The sequence below is a fragment of the Gorilla gorilla genome, chromosome 19 (assembly GCF_029281585.2).
Source record: "Gorilla gorilla gorilla isolate KB3781 chromosome 19, NHGRI_mGorGor1-v2.1_pri, whole genome shotgun sequence".
Classification (NCBI taxonomy): domain Eukaryota; kingdom Metazoa; phylum Chordata; class Mammalia; order Primates; family Hominidae; genus Gorilla; species Gorilla gorilla.
In genome coordinates this window covers 104772012-104789050 of record NC_073243.2, presented here as the reverse complement: position 1 = coordinate 104789050, position 17039 = coordinate 104772012, and the positions used below count along the sequence as shown (strand labels likewise).

Sequence of the window (17039 nt, the reverse complement as noted above, 5' to 3'; positions counted from 1 at the left end):
TAGCCTGGTTTCTATTCTTGTGGTTACAATGTGGCTGCTGTTTTTCCAGGCCTTGGATTGCCTTCCAAGGAGGGAAAGAAGAAAGGTCAAAAGGCTGAGTTTGTCTCTTTTTAGCTGAAAAACATAGATTTCTCAAAAGTTGTAAGATTATACTGCAATTCAATTTTCATCCTTTTTTTTTTTTTTTTTTTTTTTTGAAACGCAGTCTTGCTCTGTTGCCAGGCTGGAGTGCAGTGGCACAATCTCGGCTCACTGTCACAATGTCCGCCTCCGTGGTTCAAGCGATTCTCCTGCCTCAGCCTCCCTAATAGCTAGGAATACAGGCGCATGACACCACGCCTGACTCATTTCTTTTTGTATTTTTAGTAGAGACGAGATTTCACCATGTTGGCCAGGCTGATTTCGAACTCCAGACCTTGTGATCCGCCCGCCTCTGCCTCCCAAAGTGCTGGGATTAGAGGCATGAGCCACCGCGCCTGGCCTGCAATTTTCATCTTTTGGCTGCAAATAAGTTATGTCACTATTCTCAGCTGAGGGAGTGTTTAACTCACATGTTGCTTCCTCTCTGTTAGACAGGTTTTAAGATTTATGAATAGGTACTGAATTGTATCAATTGCTTTTTTCTTTCTTGATTGAGCAGTGTTTTTTCTTATCTTTTTATGTTGATAAGGTAACTTAACAGTGATTGGCTTTTGAATGTTGAACATTGCATTTCTGGAATTAAATCACCTTTGTTGTGATAAATGATTAATACCATATTGTATATGGTTGAGATGGGCTTGCTCCTAGTTCATTTGGTAGTTTTGTACTTACGTTCACAAGAGAAAGTGGAGTCTAAGTTTTTCTGTTTTTTGTTTTGTTTTGTTTTGTTTTGTTTTGTTTTTCCGCGAAGTCTCGCCCTGTTGTCCAGGCTGGAATGCAGTGGCATGATCTCGGCTCATTGCAAGCTCCGCCTTCCGGGTTCACGCCATTCTCCTGCTTCAGCCTCCCGAGTAGCTGGGACTACAGGCGCCCACCACCACCCCTGGCTAATTTATTGTATTTTTTTAGTAGAGACGGGGTTTCACCGTGTTAGCCAGGATGGTCTCGATCTCCTGACCTCATGATCCACCCGCCTCGGCCTCCCAAAGTGCTGGGATTACAGGCGTGAGCCACTGCGCCCAGACTTGTGAGGTTTTAATATGAAGTATTAAAGCTATGCTGGTTAGACAATTTGAGAAATGTTTCTTCTCCTATTTCTGACAGAGTTTATGTAAGATGTGTGTTATTTCTTCCTTAAGCATTTGGAAAGAATTCACTTATTAAGCCATGTGAGATTGTAGTTTTCTTTATAAGGTGTTTAATTACAGGTTCAATTACATATATATGAATATTCATTTTGGTAACCTGTGTTTGCTGAATCAATTTGTTCATTTTATCTAAAATTTCAAAGTTGTTCTATTATTCATTTATCTTTTTAATACTTATAAGGTCTGCGGTTAGAGTTTGTGCCTTTTGTCTGTTTTGTTAATCAATCTTGCTGGGGGCCATCAATTTTATCAGTGTTTCAAAAAAGCAAACTTTGATTTTATTCATCCCTTTACCATACTGAAAATGTTTTGCTTAGTTTCCAAACTTATACTTCCACTGTGATTAAATATTTGCATAACTAAAACTCTTTGGAATTTGTGTCTTCTCAATAATCAAAAATGTGATTAATTTTTATAAATATTGCTTCTGCACTTGAAAAGGATGTGTATTCTGCATGTTGAGCGTAGTGTATCACGTATCTCAATTAGACGGAGCATGTTAAATGCATCCTTTAAAGATTCCATTTCCTTACTGATGTTCGTCTGTTTATTTTTCAGTGGCTGAGACACAGATATTAAAGTTTCCCACAATGATCGTCAACTTATTTCTTTTTTTCGTTTGTTAAGCTTTGTTCTGTGTGTTTTAAGGTTAAGTTACCAGGCATAAACACATTTAGAATTCCTTTTTCTCCCTGCTGGTTGCACCCTTTTATCATTAGGAAATACCCTCTTTATCTCTCACATAGCTCTTTCATTAGAGTTTTTTTAATATGTAAAAGAAAATAAAGTCTTGGAACCGCCAAACCTGTTATGCTAAGGGAGACATAAGTTTGGGAGCTTAGTCATGCAAAACTGCCATTCTTTCTCCCCAAAGAGATAGCTGCCATTTCACAACCCTGTGTGATGGCATTAGACATAAGCCAGGTCCCCACTACCACAAAAGGCCACGTACCTCTCCGTATGGCCCCCCTTACAAACTGTTCACAGGGACATTCCCTGCTAGCCGCTAAATCTTTCAGGATCCATGTCCCCCTATAAAATAAGCATATGCCAGTTGTAACCCTGGCTCTGCAACCTCAGTTTAAGACGTAACACTGAGTTCTATTGAATCTGACACTGACAATGTTGATTACAGGTTTATCTTCCCAGGTACAGAACAAGAACATGAGATCAAGCACTCTTCAGGCTATCCTGAGATGGCTGCATAATTGACTCTTTCCTCCCTCTTTTCAAACGTTTACCTTATCTTATGTAAAATGAAGATTTACTGAGCACTAATTAGAGCTTCCTAAGAATGTAACCACCCCTTCACTGCCTGCTCCCCCTCCCTTTCTTCTCTCCTGCCTGCCTTCTCCCCTTACATACTGAGTTCCCAAAATCCTCTTTGGCAAGCACGGGTCACAGTAGTTTCTGTGGCTTGTGTTTTTTCCGGGGGTGTCATGAAATTGTGGCTCCACAAAGCTCTATTGATGCAGGCACTTGCCTCAGTCGGTGGCTCATTTTTTGTTTTTTGTGTGTGTGTTTAACAGCTATAAATACAGTTACCCCTGTTTTTATTTACTTAGTCTTTGCTTTGTCAGTCTTTGTCAATTTTTCTTTTTTAAAAATAAATTTTCTTGTGTATAGTTAAGGCTTACAACATGATGTTAAAGGTTATATATAGATTGTAAAAAGATTCCTATACTGAAAGAAATTAACACACCAATCGTTTCACATAGTTCCCCATTTCCTTGTTGCTTTTGTGGCAAGAGCGGTTGAAATCTACTCATTGAGCATGAATTTAACATACAGAACAATTTTGTTCCCTGCAGTCCTCATGCCATCCATTACATCTCTAGACTTGTTCATCCTTCATACCTGCTACTTTGTATCCTTTGGCCTCCATGTCCCCAATTCCTCCCCTCTCCTACCTCCCCTGGTAAACAATGTTTTGCTCTCTATCTCTGTAGATTGATTTATTTACATTTTTACATCCCACATATAAATGGGTTTATGCAATATATGTTTTTCTGTGTATGCTTTATTTCACTTAGCATGACGTCCTCCAGCCTCATCCATCTTGCGGCAAATGGCAAGACCTTGTTTGTTTTAGGGCTGAATAATATTCCATTGTGTGTGTGTGCCACAGTCTCTTTATCCATTTATCCATTGATGGACACTTAGATTGTTTCCATATCTTGGCTATTGTGATTAAGGCTGCAATGAACATGAAAATACAGGTATCTTTACAAAGTAATGATTTCATTTCCTTTGGGTGCATGCCCAGAAGAGGGATTGCTGAGTCATATGGTAGTTCTATTTTTAATTTCTCTAGAAATCTTCATACTCTTTTCCAGAATGGCTGTATCAATCTACATTCTCATCCACAGTATGCAAAAGTTCCCATTTCTCCGCACTGTTGCCAACATTTATCTTTTGACTTTTTGATAATGGTCATAAGGGGTGTGAGGTGGTATCTCAGTGGGTTTGATTTGCATTTCCCTAATGACCTACAATGCGGAACACCTTTCAGATACCCACTTGCTATTTTTATGTCTTCTTTAAAGAAAGATCTATTCAAGTTCTTTTTTAAAAACATTTTAAAAATTGGGTTATTTGTTTTGAGTTGTATCAATTATTTATATATTTTGGATTTTATTTTTTTTGAGACAGGGTCTTGCTCTCTTATGCAGACTGGAGTACAGTGGCACAATCACAGCTTACTTGACCTTCTGGGTTCAAACACTCTCCCATCTCAGCCTCCCAAGTAGCTGTGACTAGAGGCGCACACCACTATGCCTGGCTAATTTTTAAATGTTTTGTTGAGACAGGGTCTCACTACGTTGGCAGGCCTGGACTCAAACTCCTGGGCTCAAGTGATCCTCCCACCTCAGCTTCTGAAAGTGCTGGGATTAAGCAGTGAGCCACTGCACCTGGCTAAATGTTGGATATTTACTCCGAATTTGCTGGGTGCGGTGGCTCACACTTGTAATCCCAGCACTTTGGGAGGCTGAGGCGCTTTGATCACTTGTGGTCAGGCATTCGAGACCAGCCTGGCCAATATGGTAAAACCCCATAATGGAGTTTTGGCTTCTTTAACTGGGAAATGAGGATCGTGACCATCCCTGCCAAACAGGAGAGGAGATGGGCTGATTCCTAGACATTTTTCTGCCTTCTTTGTGCAAAATTATTTCTTTCTGTACTTAAATGAGCCTGTGCCTATAAAGGACACCTGAGTGTGGCAGGCTCCTGATGAGTGGATGTGAATTCTAACTCAACACTTACGCTGTGCTTGGATATAGCAATCCTTCCCAACTTTCATATGTGGTTTCCATCCTTCTTTTGCCCTTTAATGACTTACTTCTTGATCATCAATCCCTTTTATTCCTCCCATAGCACGATAAAATGAACAAAATAGATGACTTGATTGTATTATTTATATTCTATCTTCACAATGGATCCAAGTTAAAACCCTCTTGAATGCTAATTAAATTCTTTGCACAACTCATCAACCAACTATACACATTTACTTGATTTTTTTATTTCACTAAATTCTAGCACATTCTGATTTGTGGGAATAGATACATTGATCCCAAACTACAAATGATTAATTTTAGATGCTAAAACATGTATTATTCATAAAATAATATTTTTCTTCAAATTATAGACACCCAAAGCAGCTAAAATTAATAATGAATAATTGATTTGATTTTCAAATAAATACTGTACATTTGTGAAATTTTATTTGACAATTTTTTAATTTTTGGAAGAAGTTTCAGAGCTATTAATGTAAGAGGCTTCACTGCGAATGTTACTCTTGGTTACTCTATCATCTTTGCTTTATAATAATATATTTAATATTATTTATGCAATAAGTACTTTTTTTTGAGACAAGGTCTCACTCTGTCACCCAGGCTAGAGTGCAGTGGCGTGATCTCAGCTCACTACAGCCCCTACCTCCCAGGCTCAAGCGATCCTCCTACCTCATCCTCCCAAGTAGCTGGGACAGCGATGGCATAGGTCATCACCCCTAGATAATTTTTGTATTTTTTATAAAGATGAGGTTTCAGCATGTTGTCCAGGCTGGTCTCAAACTCCTGAGCTCAAGCTATCTGCCTGCCTCAGCCTCCTGAAGTGCTGCGATTACAGGTGTAAGCCACCACGCATGGCCATGAGCACTTTTTAACATACCTTTCTTTATCTACCAGTTAGTCATTGAATGTATTGATTACAATATTTCTTTTTGGGAATAAAATATCCTTTTATAAATATTCAATTTATAATATACATAGAGTACTAGATATAATTCCCTAAAGATTTTAACCAATTGTTATCAATTATTTTAAGACTCATTAACGCAATTTTTGTTGCATTCAAATACACCTGTCACTTCAAGTTATGTGTGGCTCATGTACTAACAAGTTTAGTTATATTGGTGAGAGAAGTGTCTACCAACATTAATATCAGTTGGTAACATAATAGATGATGAGAATATCATTGTGTCAAGTTGATGAGAATAAAGGTATTTAACTAGCCACAGTAAGAAAACATGGAAACTCTGCCCTTCACCTTAACTGCAGAGAGTAGCTTTGCCATGATCCTCTAAGCACAGTGTCTGTGCATGTAGCCTGGGGAGAATCTGATGGTGCAGCTTGGGGTGTCTTGTATGTGGCTTCAGAATGACCAGGGGTATTATTTTTAAAGATACTCAACCTCAGAATATTGTTTTCTATTAGGTCAAGATTGGCAGAGTTGGCTAGGTGCAGTGGCTCACACCTGTAATCCCAATGCTTTGGGAGACTGAGGTGGGAGGGTTGCTTGAAGCCAGGAGTTCAAGATCAGCCTGGGCAACATAACAAGACCCCTGTCCAAAAAAAAGAAAAAAAAAAAATTTCAGGCCTGGTAGTGCACATCTGTAGTCCCAGTTACTCAAGAGGCTGGGGGTCACTTGAGCCCAGGAGGTCAAGGCTGCAGTGAGCTATGATCACACCACTGCACTCCAGTCTGGGTGACAGAGTGAGACCCATCTATAAAAACAACAACAGAAAAGTTTGGCAGAGCTAATTAGGAAGTGACAATTAGAAACAGAACTAGCTTGCACTAAATAACTGCTTATTTTAAGTGTGAAAAGAGCATCATTAGGGTGGGTAGCTAAGAGCCCACTAATTACTCTATCAGCCCCACCACAAGGGGATTGCCATCCTGCACTTGTTGGTGAGAGGCTCAGACAGAGACATGGCAGAGCCGAGGTGCTGGAATCGGGAGCACCAAGGCCCTTGGGGAAGTCCACACGGGAAGAGCACCGTGGCAAAGGCCCAGGGACCTAGAAAATATAAAATCAGGGGTTCATCAGGGTCGTCAGCCAAACAAAGTAGCCTTGAGGGTCACTCATAGTCCAAGGTCTGGACAGGGCCCTCAGGGATGTTATCTGTGGATCACTGATGGTGACCACATAGGAAGGGGCCAGCAGCCACAAATAGGACCAGGGCCAGCTTTGTGGACACTGAAACAGTAGCAGGAACTCTATGCTGACAACTTGGGAAGCCTCCAGGAGCAATTTTTCACCAACTGAAAGGCTGCCTAACAGCCCCACAATGTCCGCAATGGTTGCCTTCCGGAAAGCACAGCGGGAAGGTCTCTGTGGCCCCCAGTGGTAACCAGGTATCAGTAAGAGTCCACATTTATAAGTACTCACCTTATGCCACTCACCAATCCCAGAGGTCCTACACTCATTCATACATTTCATCCTCACACATGTTTATGAATGAAAAACTAGTATCACCCATAGTTCTTCAGATGAGGAAACTGAGGCATGGGGACCACAAATAACTTGTGAATTTACACACATGGCCAGGTGACAGAGCCCTCAAGGGGACAGAGCCCATGCTCATAACCAGAAGGAGCCCTGGCATTCCCTGGACGTGAAGCACTATTTGTCCATTCGGCAAGAATTACTCAACCCCTATCTGCCAACCCAGAGGCCCAGTGATGAACAGGACCAATCCAGTTCTTGCCCCCATGAGGCCTTCATTTTGATGGAACAATCAGGTAAATACATGAAGCACACTGTTGTTATAGCTGGATATTTATATTAGTGCTTAAGGATTTAGTCATTCAATTATCATTAGTTCATGTGTGTTGTATCTTCACTTGCTCAAAGGCAATTCCTTATGGTGTTGTTATACAGGCTCAAGAACCTCTTAAGGAGTTGCTAAGAGGTTCCTGAATGAGTGGGCCCAATTAACTGCAGTCAAGTCTGCTGTGCTGAGGCCTGGCAAATCAGGTAAGTAGTAGTACCTAACTAGATAATGTACACTGCATACAAAATCAATTCTCACTGCATGTGTATATGGTACCAAAGCGTGTTCAAGGTTCAAGCAGGCAACTCTTTACTCCTGCTGCCACCCAAATCTCTAGGCTAGCAAAGGAGGTTGCAAATGGTGATACTGAAATCTATGCATGCCCAGGTGGTCAGATGGGAAAGGGTGTTGAATGTAAGTTGTGCAAAATTTGGACACAATAGACATGATGAAGTGAGAATGGGCTTTGTCAGCACTACACATCATGTGAGAAAGCGAGAGTGAGTGATTGATGTGCTGCTAGTGAGAGACCAGCTAAGGAAATAGAAAGATAATCAGCATCTGAAAGAAGGGGTTTCTGAGGATGTCGACATTCAGCTCCAAAAGAAGCAGGCTGTCTCCCAGAAAATAAGGCAGCGCTGCACAGACTCTGAACTTCACTGTGTTTCTTTACAGCTCAGCCTTGGACACCCTCAGTATGCCCATCAGATGTAAAAAGAAGGTGAATTGATTAATGAGTCAACTCAGTAGACAAATATTTGATGTCTACATGTGCTTGTCTCTGATGTAGCACCGTGCAAATCAGGAAAGATCCCTCTGTTTTAGAGGGTGGAGACTGACAGTAAATTAAGAACATCAAAAGCAAATTAATGTCATGTTGGAGCGATCAGTGCTCCAGGATGGGGTAGAGAGAAAGGACAACCTAGAGCAGAACTGGGAGAACACAGGATAGGCTGGCTGCCATTTTCAACAGGGTGATTATGGGGAGGGGAAGGGTTTGAGAAGGTGACATTTGAGCCAAGATTTGAAGGGGGTGAGGGTAGGAGCTAGGTAGGCAACAGGAGAAGGGAATTCCAAGATGAGGGAAGAGCCTAGGTCCAGATCTTAGAGAGAACGTGTCTTAGTGATACGATGAGGCTGGTGCAGACAGCAATGAGAGGTAGAAGGAGACAAAGTCAGAGCGGTGACAGGTCCCATAAGGCAGGGCTCTGGCAGCCACTCCAAAAACTTCAGCTGTGGCTACCAATGCCGTGGGAAGCCATTGGTGGGATCTGAGGAAGGAAGTGTGTCTGACCTGTCTTTTCCAAGGATCACAGGATGGTATGTTGAAAATAGAACAGAGGGAAGGGGTTGTAGGAAGACTAGTAAGTTCAACTCAAAATGTCCAAGCCATTGTAAGATGGACCATCATAATTAAATATTCGAATAAAATTAGGTGTTTTAAATTTATGTATTCAAATACTAAACAAAACCCAATATTGCACTAATTAGAATTACCTGGTTATGTGAGAACTGCATCAATGCTACCAGAGTCCAGGCTCTGTGTAGACAGAGCCTTCCTGACCTTCCAGGCGTCGGTGGGCCCTGCTTCCTTTGACATCTTCCCAAAGCAGCATTCACTCTTCTCTGTCATGTGATCTCAAATGCTGGATCTCAGTCCCACTAAGCAGGCTCTCAGCTCCTTGAGGGCTGAGACTCGGCCTCCTCCCTTTCTGAAGAGAGGCTCTGCTGGGACTTTTTCTTCAGAGGCAGACCCGACAGCTCCTGTCACCTGGGCAGCTCCCATTGTCTCACTCTCCTCTCAGGGACTGCACAGCAGGCATTTCAACTCCTTCCAGCTTCTCCCTCTCTAAACTCCTCGGTTTGATAAAATTTTCTTTACCCAGTTTTTGATCCCTGTCTCCTGCTAATCTATTGCCTGTGATTCTACCGATAGTGCCTTTTAAGAATTTGGTGAGAAACTTTTGGTAAAAAGAATGAGGATGTCCCTCTGGCATGTAGACTGTTAGAACTTTTGAACCCAGAAGCTTGGAAAGGGATCGGTTTGGGCTGCAGTGCCATTTCCTGTGAACTACAGCAGCAAATGAGTTGGAGCTAGAGGAGATCAGTAAAGCCTATTCATCTCCACCTACTCATTTTTGTAAAACATAAATTTTGAACGTGACTTTGGGACTTTGAAAATGCAGTCAGTCTCCACAAACTAAAGGCTTGAAAGTTGGTTCTCAATGACAGATTTAATAAGTTATTTAAAAACCCACTAGTCATGTTCAATCAGCGTCCATCTTTCTCTTTCTTCAGAGGAATTTACACTTGTTTTTCCTTTGCTTTATTGAATGTACACTAAAATGATCGTCGCCTCAAATTTATTGCAACCTGAATAAGCTGTGATTTCATTCTTATGAATGATTATTTATACATTGTACTTACTCTTGTGAAATTATATTCATGGTATTTGTGTGCAATTCACCTTTTCGTCATCAAGAAACATTTCAAATGAGGTCAACCAAATCTTCTGGCCAGAGATTTGGAAGGTCAAAGTGATGAATAATTAAGTCACTATAAAGTCTTCCTTGGAAATGAAATATATGTTGTTTGATATGAAGCATTCTCTGTGGATGTGATACTTCTGGGAAAAAGAACAAGAAACTGAATTCAAGAGGTGGTCTGCTACCCTGAGTGGTCCTCCACTGGGGATGGTCATCCTCCCAATGGGACATTTGGGAAGGTGCCAGGGAAGCGCCAGCAAGCGGTAGGAATGGGTCTAATGCTGGCTTTGGGTGCCCTGAAACAAAAGATGCTCTACTTCCTACTCAAGAGCCTGCTCACCCAAAATACACTGAGAGGACCTGCAGTGTGCTAGATACTAGACGTCACTATAGGGTTCAGTCTCCTTTATGGCAGCATATTGGATTTTACTATGATTACTAAAAACAAAACAAAACAAAACAAAAACCTAGTCATTTCCTGTCCAATTATGGGAATTTGTTTTATGATTTCCTCATTATTACTGCTTAAGAGCAATAATTTATGAAAAACATTCCCAAAGCCCAAAGAAAATGCCTATTATTCTATTTCAGTTTTATGTTGCTTCATACCTTTATTACCACAACATCTGTTGCCATTCTTGCATTTTCAATCCACCTGGCATATTTTCTAATGTGTTTTGAATTCCATAATGTTTATAGTACTCTCTAGCTCAGAAACCTCGATGGCTCCCCATTTGAGAGCCAAATTTCTCTGCCTGGATTTCAAATCATTCAGGAAAATCAGTCCTGTCAGCCAGCCACATAGTCATCCTCTCCCAAAATGAATCAGCCGCTCCTCCAGGACAAGCTCTTCACAGCTCCAGATACCCCCTTTACTCCTGATGCCTTATCTTGATAATGGTTCTTCTCTTATTATATAAAATATCTTTTCCTTCTCTCTACTTTTCAAATTATACCAAATCTTTCAGAAATGAATTCTATTCTTCCTCTTCTCTAAGACAGTGCATAACATGCTGAAAGTCAGGCACTTTGAAAGCAGAGGAACCTGAGTTAAAATGTAAGTCTTACCTCTTGCTGAAGATTACATTACCTCTTTAAAGCTCAGTTTCTCATCTACAAAATAAGGGTGGTAATATCTATCACAGAGTAACATTAATATTATTAAATAAAATATTATGTATATAAACTATTTAGTCTGGTATATGGTAAGTTCCCAAACAAGGAACTGAAATTGATGAGAATTAACCCAAGGTAACTAACATTTCACTGCCCTCTCTGACTTTCTCATTCATTTTTCTCTTTTAGAATTTAGTTTCTATCTAATAAATTAGCACATTAATATATATCACTGTTACTATGGTGTAATCTACCAGTAGGTTGTCCCAATTAGACAAAAAAATTTTGATGGGAAAGAAAATCTCTTCTGAATTTCCATAATATTAGGCACAAGGATGAGCTCATTGAAGACATTAAATAAATAGAATTTTATTCATTCATCATTCAGCCAGCCAAATGTATCAGCTACTCTTCTAGTACTGCGAATAAAATTGATGAGTAAATGCATTCACTACCCTCAAAGAGCTCACGGATGAGTAGAGGAGACAGACACATACATGCATAGGTATAAAAGAATGAGACAGTTTAGTGATAGACATAGTTGGTTCTTTAGTATTTCTTTAATTAATTTTAAGTGTTCTATCCATATATTACTTATATTAGAATCAAATGAACAACTCCGTATATAAGTGGTGTGCTGATAAATGATTAACAACTGGCCCTCAGTGTGTAGCATTCCCCAGTTCCCATAGTATAAATATTACTACCATGTCCGGTTCCAACCAGCATGGCCTCATTAGACATGGAGTTGCAAAGACATGCATTACCCTACCCACCATGCTTTAGCACTGCCACGTCACATATTCAGTAGAATAACCCTGAGAGCACAGATAGTGGGAAAGTCCAGTAAAGCAATTCAGAAGTGAGGAGTTTTGATTACTGTACTTACTATCTTTAAACATATGGAATTTATTTCACTATAACTATAGAACTTAATTTTAATAAGAACTGTTCAACAACTGAAAAATTTAATCATGGATTCTCCTGAGTTTCTGTGAGCTGGTTCCAATGTACCACTCTTTGTATCCTACTTCCAACTCTTAGGAGGAAAGTTAGTGTTTATTATTGGCTATAAAGTTGAATTTTTATAAAGAAAGTCCATTTTAGACTACATTTAGATACACCAACAAGTTCAATTTTCAGTTGGCTTCCTACATACAGAATGGACTTTGGAGATAATGTGTTCTATTTAATTTTCTTCAATTGCTGGTGTCTACTTATATTTTAACTATTTGCTGTGAGAAATTCCAAACATATAGATAGACAGATCTATGAAATAAACCTCTCTGTGTCCATCACCTACCTTTAACCATTTCAACTCCTGGCCATTTCAGTCTCACCTCTGCCCCCAAATTTTACTCCCTCACCTCCACCATTTCTGCATCCATGCGCTCACTACTTTACCTCCCATCCCACATTATTTTGAAGAAAGTCTATCAGTTCATCTACAAGTGTGTCAGACTGTATCTCAAACATAATAACTTCTTTTCCTTAGCATAACTATAATATCACTATGATATCTTTAAAATTATAATTTCTTAATACCATCAATATTAAGATACTGAATATCTAGTCAGTATTCAAAGCTCTAATTGTCTCAAAAATGTCACAAATGTCATTCTTTACATTTTCTGCAGTTTGTTTAAGCCTGGACACACAAAGGATTTTTTTGTGTCCACATATTATGATTAATTGATCCATGTCTTATATCTCTTTTAATTGTTTTTTCTCTTCATATAATGTTTTCCTTATATTTTCAAAATAAATAAAGATCAATTTGTCCTCCATAGTTTTTTGCAGACTGAATTTTGCTGTTTGCTTCTACATGCTGTTATTTACATCTTTCCTCTCCCTGTGTATTTTCTTTATACAGGGAAATGGATCTGGATGAGTTTCATCTGATTCAGGCTCAACTTTTATGCCAAAAGGACTTTAATGGTGGAATCATGAACCCCTATGAGGAGGTGCACAGGGTTGGGCCATCTCTCATTCCATGATGTTAGCAGCTGTTGGTAGTCTATGCCTAGGTCCATTAATTCATTGGGATCACAAAATGATCCTCTTCTAACTCTGTTCTTCCTTCTTCATTTATTAGCTGGAATACTATAAACAAAAACCTTGTCATCCACTATTTGGTTAGCCATTGGTACCATCAATCTGAGAAAAACACAGTACAGTTTTGATTCTGCCCCTTACGTAACTTACTTGTTTTCAAAATAAGTCAGTCGCTAGTATCCTCCAACAGTTACCAGTTCCTATTAAAGAAAGGCTTTCCACTACTTTCCATTGTGATTTGCAAGCAGCAGCAGAATCATCTGGCTCAATAAACCTGGTTTGACTTAGAGACTATCCGTTCTTCCTAAATGACACAGAAAAGTTACGGGGATATTTTAGAAAATCTTTTCTGCTTTGCTGGGTGATTTCCTCCATGACATGATTGTTTAGAAAAAGATGAATAGCATAGAATTTTATCAGATGTGGCCTTGGAAATTGCTTCATCCATATGCCTCTTTCATTGTAAACTTGGAAAAAATGAGGCCAATTGAAATCAAGCCACCTGCCCAGAATGACCCCCACAATTGGTAGCAGGCCTGGTTCCAGAATTCTTGTTTTGTATTCCAGGAATATTTCCTGCATTCTGACTAAAATAATGTTTCTGTCAGGAGTTCTAGTTAAAATCATTAGTAAGTACAGGAAGCAAATTGAACTCTCACAGGCTGTCCCCAGATTAACATAAGCTATTATTCAAAAGCTCATTCCAAGCCAGACACTTTGGAACTCAGAGCATTTTCCCCAAAGTGACTCGGAATTCACTGCTGGTTAAAGCCCAGGCTAGCCTGATAACTCAAACAGCACTTGTTTGTCATTTAACACAAAGGCTGAGCCCTGTATATGAAACATCTCTAACAACTATTCCCTTATAAAAATCAATGACAACAAGAAAACATTCATTTCATATTTTCTACCATGTCCTGGGACGTTTCTATGCATTTCTTCATTTCATTCCCTCCATAATCCATAATCCTAAGAGGTAGGTGCTATTAGTCCCAAGCTACCAAAAAAAAAAAAAAAAAAATCTGTGGGCCAGAAAAGTCAGATACGGGGCTTGAAGAGACATGGTAAGAGATGGAGCTTGGATTGGAAACTGGGCTGCACCTAAGGCAGCTGGAGCCATCTCCTTGTCTACTGCCCCAGCCCCCCAGAAAAGGAGAATCTCCCCTATTGCTGGGCCCCTGATGGTGATTTCTGCAGGTCACTGGATGTTCTGATGGGAGGAGTTCTCATGGGTACTGATGGGTGTGCAATAGGGGACTGCACTCCAATGTGGCTCAGGAGACTCCCTGGCTGGGTTGAGCACAACTCATGGCTCTGGGAAGCAGTGCTGGCTCAGCTGAGCCCTGGTTGTTGAGAAGAGATCCCAGCATAGCAAAGGAGAGTTCTGACCCTCATTTCTCAAGGAAGTGAAGTTTTTATATAAAGGAGCCCGTCTCAGGCAGCCTCTCTGGCAGCCTGCACACTAATCATGCACTTGTGTGATCCACCCACAAGTGTGTGCTGGTCACAGTGATTCACTTCTAAGAGATGGGCTACCACAGGAATGATGGGATATCAGTCCCCAGAGCAGATGATGAAAAGCATGTGGCTTCCATCTGGGATGTGCATTCTCTCTCTCTGTCTCTCTCAAATGGCTCATGCTGGAAAAAGCCGGTCACCCTGCTGCAGAGGCAGCCCTGTAGAGAAGCCAGCATGACCTGGTGAGGTTCTGAGGCCTCCCTGCAGCAGCCCAGGAGGGGCTGACATTTTCCAGGGCCTACAGGCATGTGCTTAGAGGAGATTCCATCAGCCTCAGGTGAACCTTGAGACAACTGGGTCCCTTACTGGTATCTGGACCAGAACCACGCACCAGTCATGCCACTCCTGATTTCCTGACCTACAGAGGCTGAGATCATACATATTTGTTAGATTGCTATGTTTGGAGATAATTCGGTAAACAGCAACACCAATTAACACAGTGCGATCACTAAATCAAGGATTTTTTCCTATTAATGTATTTTTTGTAGATGTGTATAGTGATTTTATTTAGGGATGCTAGCCTTTTAACTTAAAATAGCAGATTTTTTTTTTCTCATTACAATTTTATATCCCTGAAAAATATTAAAGTCAAAAAAAAAAAAGATGTGCGTGTGCGTGTCTGTGTGTGTTTGTGTGTGTGTGTGTGTGTGTGTGTGTGTGCTTGTCAATTGGGAGAGATTTTGTCCCCCACCCAGGTACATTGGGCAATGTCTGGGGACATTCTTGTCTCAATTGGGGCTTGGTGGGATGCTGCTGAACACCCTGCAATACACAGGCAGCCCCCACAACAGAGAATTAACCAGCCCCAAATATCAGGAGATGCTGAGGAATCCTAACACCTAACCAATGAAATGTATCTATTCAGAAAATAATTATATTTACGTAATTGAAGCTTTAAGGTATTATATGGAAACCACAAAACACAAATATGTATTATCTACGCTTTTTTCATTTATCCTTTTTCTATTAACTTTTTGTGTCACACGGAAAGGAAAATCTTTTAATTAAATAAAAGCAATGTTTTTCCATTTCCACAAATCTCATTGCATAAGGCAATGGCTAACATCATGGCATATTTAAGTTCTTGATTGTTATTGTTATCAGGAACATGTAGATTGACATTTTGGAAAATTAATTGTTTCACATTAAATTTGGGACATCAGCCGGGCATGGTGGCTCGCGCCTGTAATCCCAGTACCTTGGGAGGCTAAGGTGGGTGGATCACCCGGGGTCAGAAGTTCAAGACCAGCCTGGCCTACATGGTGAAACCACATCTCTACTAAAAATACAAAGATTAGCCAAGTGTGATGGTGCATTCTTGTAGCCCCAGCTCCTCAGGAGGCTGAGGCAGGAGAATCACTTGAGCCTGGGAGGCGGAGGTTGCAGTGAGCTGAGATCACGCCACTGCACTCCAGTCCAAGTGACAGAGTGAGACTCCATCTCCAAATAAAAAAAGAAAAATAGAAAAGAAGAGAGAAAAAAAAGGAGGGACATTGTGGATCACAAACTCAACAGCGATGAAAGTAACAGTCAGTATCCAAATGTGTGGGTGACTTTCAAAAAGTAAACTGAGAAAAGATATTTAGAGAAAACCTACAGATGAGGGACATTTATTAGAGTAAGTGGCCCCCTCCACCCTCTCCTACTTGATGGATTGCCCTGCAGCCCTGAGGATGCAGTTGGTGGTAATGGAGATGGAGAAATGGAGATGGAGACAGCACACATTTCCTCATCACTCTTACAACTGTGAGACAGACCAGTTACGAAAGCCAAGCGGCCGAGGTTGACAGGGATGAGAACCATGTAAAATCTGTGGTGTGGGGTTCACTCCAGCAGAAAGAGGCTTTCAGAGAGCTACACAACTAGTATATGGAGAATAGAGTTTCTTAGCAAAATCAGTGCATCAAGTAGAATCTTCAAATTAAACAGAACCTTTGCAATCTATGGAAGAAACTGAAAGAAAAACAATTTAAAACAATATTGATATTTGAGGTGTGCTTATCAAGCAATACTACTGAATTTCCCTTTGGCTGAAGCAATGGTGACATCACAGTGTCTGTAACATCCCAAATAAGGACTCTGGAGAGAACTGTGGGATTAACTGCAAAGAAAGTGGCAGCGTAGTGCCGTCGTTAAAGCCTTGAATTGACAAATCAGAGATCTGGGTTCAAATCCTGGCCCTGATATCTCTGGTAAAACTGAGCACAGTGCTTAACTCTTGAAAGCCTAATTGGTTAAAAACAGGAATTAAATGAGATAGAGCAAACATGGTTAATTAGCACTCAAATGTTGAAAGAGATTGATATCTTCTGTGCTAAAATTATTTTTATAAATTAAAAATCTGATATATGATGGCATTGTTCTTACATACAATATCCTCCTCCATTGAAACAAACACTACTCTACACACAGCCCTCTGCAGTTGGTGGGTCCTCGGTTCCGTTGCTGTGCATGGACTGACATCAACTGTAAGGTGGGTGCAGGCTTTGGCCCACTCATGGAAGGTCACTGAAAGA

The 17039-nt window shown here is 40.4% G+C and overlaps 1 protein-coding gene across 16 annotated transcripts in view; it reads left to right on the top strand.

Moving 5' to 3' along the window:
* Window positions 1-17039, top strand: part of LOC101137572 (E3 ubiquitin-protein ligase HERC2-like) — a 117716-nt gene that overhangs the window by 98495 nt on the left and 2182 nt on the right. For 6 of the 16 annotated variants that reach the window (XR_008673221.2, XR_010131824.1, XR_008673215.2 and 3 more), the window contains 3 exons: window positions 7123-7316; window positions 7456-7551; window positions 12824-13969. The gene's annotated coding sequence lies outside the window, so the exon portion shown is untranslated. Of the gene's footprint in view, window positions 1-892; window positions 3688-7122; window positions 7317-7455; window positions 7552-12823; window positions 15116-17039 lie in introns of those variants that run through there. The other 10 variants (XR_010131826.1, XR_010131828.1, XR_010131822.1 and 7 more) reach the window with 5 other exon arrangements.